We start from the raw sequence: 9,880 nt of genomic DNA, 5'->3' as shown, positions 1-9,880 counted from the left end.
AAGTCCATCTTTCGACATGAAGAAAACAGTCAAACAGATCTCAATGCTTACACAAATCAAAGGAACCAATCTCCAAACAAATTGCTGGAACATTTTTTTCTTCCTGCTTGTGTCCAATTGCCTTCAAAAGAAATTATTCACTTCTTCCTTTAATAGGTTACATTCCTTAAAATTAAGTTTGCTTCAGAATCAGGGAAACTTTATTTTGCTCTATTTGATCACTACATCTTTTATATATTTGGGAAGGGCCTGTTACAATAGGCTTTTTTCCCAATAATATAAAACTCACATTCCAAAGGTGGACAGACTTGTCCAGAAAATATGGAATAAGTCCTTTATAGAGGAAAACTCTCAAGCCTTTTCACATTCTGTAATATACCTGAGAAGTCTCTAATGGAACAGCAACTGCTCTGTGAGTCATTGAAGCAAGTTTTATAGTCACTGTTAATGCAGCTTTCTCCAGCCAATTTGTATTCTTTGGGGGTTACACTCAGGAAAAGCCTCCTACTGCCACAGCAACCAGCCTATGTTAACAGCTCCAGCTGTAGGAACCTAATTTACTGATTTCACACAGGAAAGTGTTGACTGCACTAACAGCTGAAAGTCATCTAGTTTCCAGAATTTCACCTCAGACTAAAAAAAAAAAAATCAAAAATTACATAAATGGGCTGTTACTTCTTTGGGATAAAGGCAAGATATTTCAGGAAGATCCTTTGTCAGCCCTGGTAATTTAGAGAAGTATGCCCCATGAGTGCATACTGTTTAGGGAAACAGTAATAAACTTGCATTGCAAAGCTAAACAGAACATCTTGTATAGATATACTAACACACAAAGGAATTCAGCAGCCAGCTGTATGTGTATAGCTTTGTGGGGGTTTTTTAAATACTTGCTGGTATAAAGTGCTCTCAAGCTCTGTTTTCTTCTGTAACTTTTGTAATAGTTCATTTGCACCTTGAAATCTTACCATTCTCCCTGCTGACACTTCATCCTTTTACCTTGAAGTGTTTATGCCCTTAACAGAGTTTCTCTAGTTACTTCTCTTTTATGACCCATTCTTAAAAGCCATCAGCAATTGTAATGTTGCCCAGGTTACACTCATGTCTGACAGCACGTCATGCTTCCTCTGGCAGACTGACGATCAACAGAAGACATTAAAATCAAGATGCTTAAGAACAGGGCTTCTAACTTGAAGGAAAAAAATTAAGCAGGTTGGGGAAGCTCTATCAATATCAATTCTTCCTGATTTTTTTCACTGTTAAATGTGCTTGGGTTTATAAACATATTTTAAATATTTATCAATTGAAATAGCTTCTCAATGCTGAAATTAGGTAAGCTACTCTCATAGCAGTGGTTGCTGAAAAGATTATTTCCAGTGCTCTTAAAATACTGATATACAGCAAGCTCTGTTTTGGGACAGTTGTACAAATTACCCTCAGGTGTCATGCCTTTGGACTGCAGACATTGCAAAGGTTTGTTTCCACTTTAGACTTGCTTCTGTTCTTTACTAATTAGCGATCTGAAGTAACAGCTACCTAGTTGTCTGCTCATTGGTCCCAAACCATATCCAAAACCAGCAGAAGCAGAGCTTTCCCCACATGAGACTCAAGAATCTGAGCTTTGTTTTTCCCTTCTTCCTCCACAAAGATTATGGTTTGCACAAGTCTCAGTTCCTTGCCAGTGCAGTATCTTGAGCTCTCTTTGTCAGCAAGAGACAGGAGTGCTACTTCCTGAGGCGAGGTGAGCAAGGAGCCAAAGGTGAGCACTGCACAGGTAGCGTCCTCACCGACAGGGCGCAGTCCTGCAGCAGGAGAGGCAGAGCTGGGTGCTGGGGACAGGCTCCATCCTCAGTCACAGCAAGGGCACAAAGCAGGTCTAGAGTCCATCAGGAGAGGCAGGTGAGGAACAGCAGGAGCAAAGGCCCAAAACCAGCCTAAGGTTCATCTAGCAACCAGGTCCAGACAACAACCAAGGCCAGAGCCAGGACTCAAAACAAGCATACCTGCAACAGAGCTTAGACAGAGAAGGAGGGTCTGGCCAGGCCTGAGCTTAAATGAAGTTACTGGGCTCACGGACTCCACCCTGGTCGTGGGGGCAGAGGACCCAGGTGAGGCTGGTCAGGGCCATTAACACTTGTTAGCACCCTCAGGACCTCGACAGTCCCTACCCAAAGCCTGTCTGTGAGGTCTTTAAGGAACCAGAAATATTCAACTCATCTGAGTCATTGAGTCTGCAGATACAGTGGTGCCAAATTTCTCTAGCTACGTAGGCCTCTTCCTTTCTTTCAGATGCAGGGAAGAGGTGTGAACTACGTGACCTCTGGTGTCACATGGCTTACTGCAAAAGTGCTGTAGACCTGAAGCACCCAAAAATGTTGGTTTTGTACATGCACATCTGTCTTCCCAGATGCAGTGTTTACCAGCAAGGCACAACACAGTCATTCTGCACTCCTGCTTTAGATTGCTCATGCACAGTCATGCATGAGCCAAGATGTAAGGGCCGAGATTTCCGGTAAAAAATAGGTCCACTGCAGGTCAGGAACATCTAATAGGAAATATTTAGAATGAATGCAGTGGGCCTTTGTAATGGGTATCCAAAGATGAAATCATAGCCCCTTCTGGCCTTACTTCAAGTAAAATGGTGTTCACGCTTAAACTCTCTGTGTTCAACTGCTTACAAATGTTTACCTGTTCTCAGTGCCAATCAGGCAGGTAGATACTATCTATAGAACCAGGGCCAAGGAAGACTAAATGAGTAAGTCATTGTCAAAACCACAATTGGAATTCAAGAGTTTCTGCATTAAACTCATGTTGTTCAAGACTTTTCTCTTTCAGATACTGCCAACTAACAATGCTGTGGGTGATTTATCTGATCATCTGTATTACAAACCCAAAGGCATTAACAGTGGTTGGCCTGTGTTCAGCTGGGCTTGCAGGCACAGCACACAGGTTCCTGGGTCACCATGTCACCCTGGAGTCCAAAATAACAAACGTGAGGGAGGCTTTGCAAGGTAGATGCTTTAATCCATGCTTTGTTATCGCACAAGGAGACAGCCCTAATGTCTCAGCATCAGGTTTCCACTATGAGGGAGACAAAGCTAGTCCAGATAGGCCTGGTTAGATCAAATCCGTCCCTTAAAAAGCAGCTTATGTGTCTTTGCAGTGTGATTCCCAGAGGTTTTGGTTTGCGGAGGGCTTAAATTCAGCAGCAGTCTAACCTTTCTTAGCTTGGATTGGTGTGCCTGTTGCAGAGTCTGATCCAGATGACTCTGCAGGACTGATTTAGGGACAGCACACCTAAATAGTTCTGTTTCCAGGGTTAAGGCCCTGAGGGCACTAATAGGCCTTAATGGGCCTGACCAGCTGCCCCTGGAGTCTCCACCCACAGCCGGTGCCCACCGGACCAGCTGCTCTGTTGAGGCTCAGCTGTGGGCTGTGTTTAGTGAGAGCCTGGGTTTGGCTCTGTTAAGTAATCAGGGACATGCTTTGTTATTCACTTGGATTGTATGTAAATTTGCTTATCTCCTGGGTCTCTAGACCTGCTTCTGATCTACAGATTGGGTTCTTAGTTCAGCCTCAGACCTGCCTCCTCTCTTGGAAGCTGTTTTATTACCTGGATGGACGTGTGCTGGATGTGGATGCTGCCCCTGGGTCTGTCATGTTTACCTTGAGTGTGTACAGTGGGGCTGGGTGCTGCTGAGGGAGGTCCTTGTCCTGCTGGCTGTTTTGTGGGGCTCCCTGTCTCTCAGGGAGCAGCTGCCCCTCACAGCTCCCTGATCTTTACCACAGACTTGGGCTTTGCCAGAACTGCCTGTAATGCAGAACTACTCACAGGTTTGTGCAGTGTTACTTGGTACAATGTTGTTCAGTTTTGTTCCTTCTGTAGGCAGGTACTAACGTGCATTTTATTCTGGATAAAAACACAGGAAGGGTAGCACTGTGTCAGACCAAAGGTCCACAAGCTTAAAACTTTACTCCTGAAAATAGGCAGTAGCATGTACATAGGGAAGGAGTAGCATACAAGGCTATTTCCTCACTGCACTCTTTCAGCTTCAAGTAATGTGTAGCTAAAATAGTACTTCTGTATTAATTGGCTTTTGATTAAACTTTCTTCCATTGATTTTGCTTTAAAAAAACCCAATCTCTAAAGACTTCTGCCTTTTCAATCTGCTGCAGCAGTGAGTTCCATGGTTTGGTAACATGCTGCACAAAGAAGTTGCTGTATTCTGTTCTGATATCTGAGGATATCAGTTGCTTTGATATCCTCTACTTTAGAGAAATGGTGAGTATCACTCACTGATGGCACTTCCCTGCTTTTGTTTTTACAGTATATTGGTTGGGATTTTACTGAGACTGATGCCCTTCCAGGGTGGAAATACTGGTGCTCATTGTGGCTTTGGCTACCCTTGCTACATTTTTCTATGTCTTTCAAGTTTGTCTTTGCACCTTTTAAGCAGACCAGAACTTGGTGTTATGCTTGAGATGTGAGCAGACAACAGATCTGGGCTAAATGACGAGGGTGTTGGGATGTTTCCTGTTCTGTTCTCCTCTTCTTTTGGTAATGGTTCTGAACACTCCACTTGAGCACACAGCCCAGCTTCCCTGGGTACCTGTCACAGTACCAGGATCTCCATTTTGCATGGTAGGAGCTATGTCAGAGGATGTGACTTTCATGTTGCCTTTCGTGTGCCTCCGTTTACATTTAGTGAAAGGATTTCATCCACTATTGTGTTACCTAGACAGTCATTACTGTGAGATCTTTCTCTAAATGGTTATACTCAGCTTGTGTTAGTAGGCTGAGTATCTTCCTGGTGCCAGGAAAGATTGTCACCTGGTGCTACTCGCTTCCCAGGACATTTCTTGATGTTGAAAAAGACCACAAGCATGTTATGTGAAAATAGACAGTTGTTAGTTCTCGTTTGTTTCCTTGCCTTTAGCACGTTTTTAATGGAGCTGTGATTGCACATGCTGGTGTTTGGGTGCTCCTATTAACCTGCTTACTCTAAACAAACCTTAGCTCTCACTGCTTGTTGCTTTCCCCCAAGTTCCTCATTTCTTGTTCTGTGTTTTGTTCAAGACCACAACTTCCAACTTATTACTCTCTTCCCGAGAAACACACTCAGCTTATGTGGGCTTTTATCATCCAGTACCTGTTCCTTCAACTTCTGCCTCATTCAGCACTTTCAGAGCAATAGCTCTTTTGTCTCTCAAATCACCTGTTATTTTATCTAGTAAAATAGCTTGTGTTACCTCATCTTTTAGCAGGGCAAGTCTTTGGGATGACAGTCTTGATGTCCAGCCCCATGGAAAAGCAGCCTTTTCAGATTGAGGAGTGGAGGGTGTGGTTACACCCAGCAAAGAGAGCTGATGCATTGCTGGAATCGTCTGCCACTGAGAGCTGATGAGGCAAGTGTTCAAAATTCAGGAGTCTGTGGTGTAGGTTTCACCTTGTTGCATCTGAAGTGTCTGAGCTTGACTGAGATTCCCAGACTATTCTCTCACTACAAGGACATACAGGAGAGGAGAGAAGTGATGGAGATACAAATTAGTGGAGAGCTACCTTGCCCAAGGCCACTGAATGGCAGCAGTGACAAGGAGCTGTGCAGACCTGTGCCACTGCTTCTCCTTTAACACGTCACTTAAACCAGCCAAACAACTGGTATTTAAAGCATCTCTAGGAATGGATGTGGACCGTACTACTCCTTTTATGCAGCAGAAAAGCCTCTCTGCAGGCTCGAATTTGAATGGGTTGGTTCACACTTGAAGTGCTTTATATTGCAACAGCTACAGACTTAATAATAATGAAGCCATTCTAAAAAAGTACTGCTTGGGTATATTGTTTCACAGATCCCATTTCCAACATCTGTTTTTTAGTCTGTTAGAATTGGTGGCCTGTTTTCCACTCTGACAAAGGGCTGTAGTGATAAGTAGTGGTGGAAGAAGGCTGGGCTGACTCTTCCTCTTACTATAACATTTTACTTGCCTGATTCCTTCTGGGAAGGAGCCGCAAATATCATCAGTGGCTCTTAATGGATGAGGTGGGGGATGGGGAGAGAGCAAGGCTCATTATATTTTTCCTCCTTGCAGGAGGGAGAGAGTGGCTCGGCAGCTCTTCCTCCTCTGCCAGCATCTTCCCCATGGTTCAGCGTGTGCTTGCTCCGCGCGTGGGATGGCCGGGCCCTGATGGACGCCGGTGTTTGAGGGTCCTCCTGGATGGCACATGTAAGGACAAGAGGGTTTGGCCCCAGGCGAGCCCCTCGCCCGTCACGGCTCACCAGTCTTCTCTCTTCCCGCCTACAAAGAACAGGGATGATTTCAGAGAGTGCCACCTCTGTGGCTGATCGGGAGGTGTGCGGCGCCAAACCGCAGCCTCCGCAAGTAACGGAATAATTCTCCTTTTCTCTCATTACCCTCATTTTATTTATTTCGTTGTTGCCGCTGTCAAATAACCCGCGGCGTTCTCAGCCTGGCACGCCCACGGCGGCTCTCGTGGGCAGCCCTGCGGGCACCGCGCAGTGCCCGGGGCCGTGCCGGGTCCCCCCGCGGCGCGGGGGCGTGGGTGGGGTGCGGGGGGCGGCGAATCCCGCTCCGGCCGCGGGGATCCAGGGCGCGTTTTGCCGCCTGCCGGGAGGGCTCGGTGCGGCGAGCGCCCCGCCGGGCCGCCCCCTCCCCGCTCCCTCCCGGAGGGTCCGGCCAGGGGCGCCGCCGCCGCCCAGAGCACGTTTCGCGGCCAGGGGCTCCTCTCCCGCCTGGGCTCGTCGCGCCATGGGAGCCGCCGGCCCGCGGGGGCCCGGGCCGTGACCCGAGCCATGCCAGCATCGCCCCTTCCTGTGAGCCGCGGGCTGGCCGCGCCGCAGCCCTGGTACGTGTGCGGGACGGGTCCCGGGGCTGCCGAGGGCGGGGGGGGGACGGCGGGGATCTCTACTTTCGGACCCCCTCCTTTTTTTTTTTTTTCTTTTTGTTTGTAATCCCTCTGTTTCTCCTCTCTTTCCCCCCTCCCGTAGCCGCCTGGCTCATTGCAAAGTTGAGCTGGGGTGGAGCGGCGAAGGGGAGGCAGAGGCACCCCCGCGGCCGGGCTCGGAGCCCCGCGGGTCGGGCCGTTCCGAGACGGGCGGGCTGGGGGTTATTCAAATGCAAAACGCAGTTTGTTGGCCGAAAAAGCGAAAAAGTCCGGTCTCCCTGGCTGTGCTGGAGCGTGTTTGCGCTGCAGCAGCCAGAGCCTGCCTGGAAAAACCCGCCAGGCAAGAGAAGCTGCCTGCAGCCTGCGCGGAGAGCAGGGAACAATTAAAAGGGTCCCTGCCCGGCCGTAGGGCCCCCGGCCAGCCGGAAAAACCCCGCAGCCCACCCCCACCATAACAGCGGCGAGCGAGGGCCGTGCAGCAGCATCCCCCTGTGGAGGTGCCGCTGGTGTGCGGGGCCGGGGGAGCGTCCCCGGAGTGGCTCCCCACCTTCGCCACGGTGGGCGCTGCGGGTCCCCGGTGCCGCTGCTGGGGTCGGTCCCATTGTCTGCAGCCCCGGGGAGGGCTCCCAGGGCTGAGGGGGCACGGCCAGCGGCGGGGCCGGGCCACGAGGAGCCGCTGCCTCGCACCCAGGAGGGCCCTGCCTGCCCCTTCCCTCCTTGGGGTCCACCTGCCTGTAGTAAAGGAACCAGAGCCCGGCGGGGCTGTAGCCCCCCGGGGTGCTCCTGGGCGCTGAGTGCCTGTCCAACTGCTCTTGGAGCTGGGGAAGAAGAGGTGGTGGTGTTATGGCAACTGGAGGTTTGGTGCTGGCGGGGATGATCCCGGCCGTGCCCGTGATGGAGCCGGGGAGAAGGATGTGGGTCGCCGAAGAGATAAGGAGGAGGGCTGAGGCGGCTGCTGGGACGCAGGAGCAGCTGACCTTACAAAGGTCTGGCTGCTGGCGGCCGAGCAGTGCCTCGGGCTGCCTTTGCGGAGGGACCAGGCGCAGCAGCAGTCAAAGGAGTCGCGCCAATCGTGTGCCCAGCCTGTCCTACACTCAGCCAGCCTATCCTGCTGCACCCCAACGATATTTAAAGAGCAACGTAGTCCGCATCACTTGTATCTCGGCCTATGTAGCAGCTGCCCAGGGTGGTGAGATGCTATTCCTTTAAGGAGAGGGGGATGTGCGATGGGCATCTGGAGCAAGGCACGAGCACACCGATAACGGTGCATACCCTGGAGTGAGGAGGGCAAACAGTCTGGCCAGAGGGGCTGCACCAGCGTGGGTCTGGCCAAAGAGCTCTTGTTCTAGAAACTGTAATACAGTGATGTCAAAAGTGGGCAAAGATTGCAGTGTTAGATATTTAAACATGGCCAAGCAGACTTCTAGGGTAAAGGGCTCTTTAAAATTAAAAGACAATAGAAAAACTTGTGAAAATAATAACTAAAAATGAATTATTATTATTTCCAAATAATAATAGTTCTTCCCAGCTGTGTCAGTGCTTTTTAAGGTACTCTTGTGGAGAGGCAGAAGGTTATCCTGTGTCAGGAATTGGGAAGACTTCATGTTTAGTCTTGGTCTGGGCCAAATGGGGCAAGTAGCCTGGTGGACCCTAACTGTAAAGGAGAAGAAAGCTGGTTTGTGCTTTTCAGAGGCAGTTTCTCCAGCAGCACAAGGAGGGGTGGTGGTTTCTCTTGGGATGAGACACAGTCCCTCTGGACAAGAGGGGTTTGCTGTGAGGAGACAAGAGCTGGCTGGGTTGCACAAAGCAGGTAGTGAGGGAAGAATTCAAGGTGACATGTACCAATGAACTTTGATATTTATGGCTTCTGTAAGACCTAATTCTTCCCTGTGTAGTAATTCAAAATCCCCACTGATAGTTTTATTATGACTGGCATGGGACCCTGGCTGTTAAAGCTGGCCTAAGCACTTCCGTCCTGCTTTCTGTTTTCAGATACTTAGAATTTCAAAACACCTTTCAGGCTGAAATTTTCCAGGCTTAATCTTTGCCTGAAGGTTCTTCCTTCCACCTCCCCCTTCTTTTAACTGAGTTTGAGATAAGGTGATTCAGTTAGTGGTGTTGAATTTTTTTTTTTTTTTTTTTAAGAAAAGGCAACCCCCCCTGAAGAACGGAGTCACAATATCAAAAAGAAATGCAGTGCTTTAAACAGCATAAATGTGGAATTAGAGAGGCATATGATTAGACAGGGTGTTCTGTTTGTTTTGCTTGCTTTTTTTGTATTCAAAAGTACCTGGAGTGTTCTGTTGGAAGGAGCTTTCCTTCGGTGAGGCTTTAGAACTGACTTTATATCTCTTTAGTGTTCCCTTTGGCTGCACTGCACAGAGGTTAAAGCAAGCCCGTGCTCCTGCCTGGCTGAAGGGAGGATACTTGCACATGTGGTGTGAGTCTTCACAATGGATTTTTGGTGCAAGTTGTTTGTCTGAGGCTTAATCTGGTTTTGTGGTTTAAGTGTGTGTGCTTCCGTGCCACACTTCTTTTTTTCTTTTTTTCTAAGTGTTCCAATAGAGCCTTCCCTAAACCAGGAGGGCTCTTTTTTTGTGGTATTTTTTTGTCTGTGTGACTCGCTATGCAGGCTCCCAGGTGCATGAAGTCATGACACCTCGGAATGCTAACCGGGCCATCTCTTGCTGAATTCCCAGCGGGGAGGGGCCCTGCCTTGTCCTCCGGGCACGGGAGGACAGGGCCGGCGAGGACAAACGTTTACGATGAAGGCCGTGGTGCTTGGTCTGCTCAGCATCATCCTGTGGTACTGATGTCAGTGAGGAAAGGATTGTGTGCCTTTGTCTGTGAGAGGCTGAGGTGGCATCCTGCAGTGCCTGTCCCACGTCTGTAGTTATGCTGTTGGAAAGGGTTGGTTTAAGTAAAGGTTTGATATATCTGGTTGGCTTAAGAGTGGCACAGTCCTGTAAAGCAAAGCAGAAA

The 9,880-nt window shown here is 48.9% G+C and overlaps 1 protein-coding gene across 8 annotated transcripts in view; it reads left to right on the top strand.

Moving 5' to 3' along the window:
* Window positions 1–9,880, top strand: part of TET1 (tet methylcytosine dioxygenase 1) — a 96,451-nt gene that overhangs the window by 19,248 nt on the left and 67,323 nt on the right. For 2 of the 8 annotated variants that reach the window (XM_039386703.1, XM_039386702.1), the window contains exon 1: window positions 6,688–6,859. The exons of 5 other annotated variants lie outside the window; for them this stretch is intronic. The gene's annotated coding sequence lies outside the window, so the exon portion shown is untranslated. Of the gene's footprint in view, window positions 1–6,084; window positions 6,220–6,687; window positions 6,860–9,880 lie in introns of those variants that run through there. One more of the 8 variants, XM_039386696.1, reaches the window with a different exon arrangement.

The sequence above is a fragment of the Pipra filicauda genome, unplaced genomic scaffold (assembly GCF_003945595.2).
Source record: "Pipra filicauda isolate LSUMZ 115617 unplaced genomic scaffold, ASM394559v2 scaffold4_size7858003_pilon, whole genome shotgun sequence".
NCBI lineage: Eukaryota > Metazoa > Chordata > Aves > Passeriformes > Pipridae > Pipra > Pipra filicauda.
The sequence above is the reverse complement of the archived record's forward strand: the minus strand, read 5'-3'. Positions and strand labels throughout refer to the sequence as shown.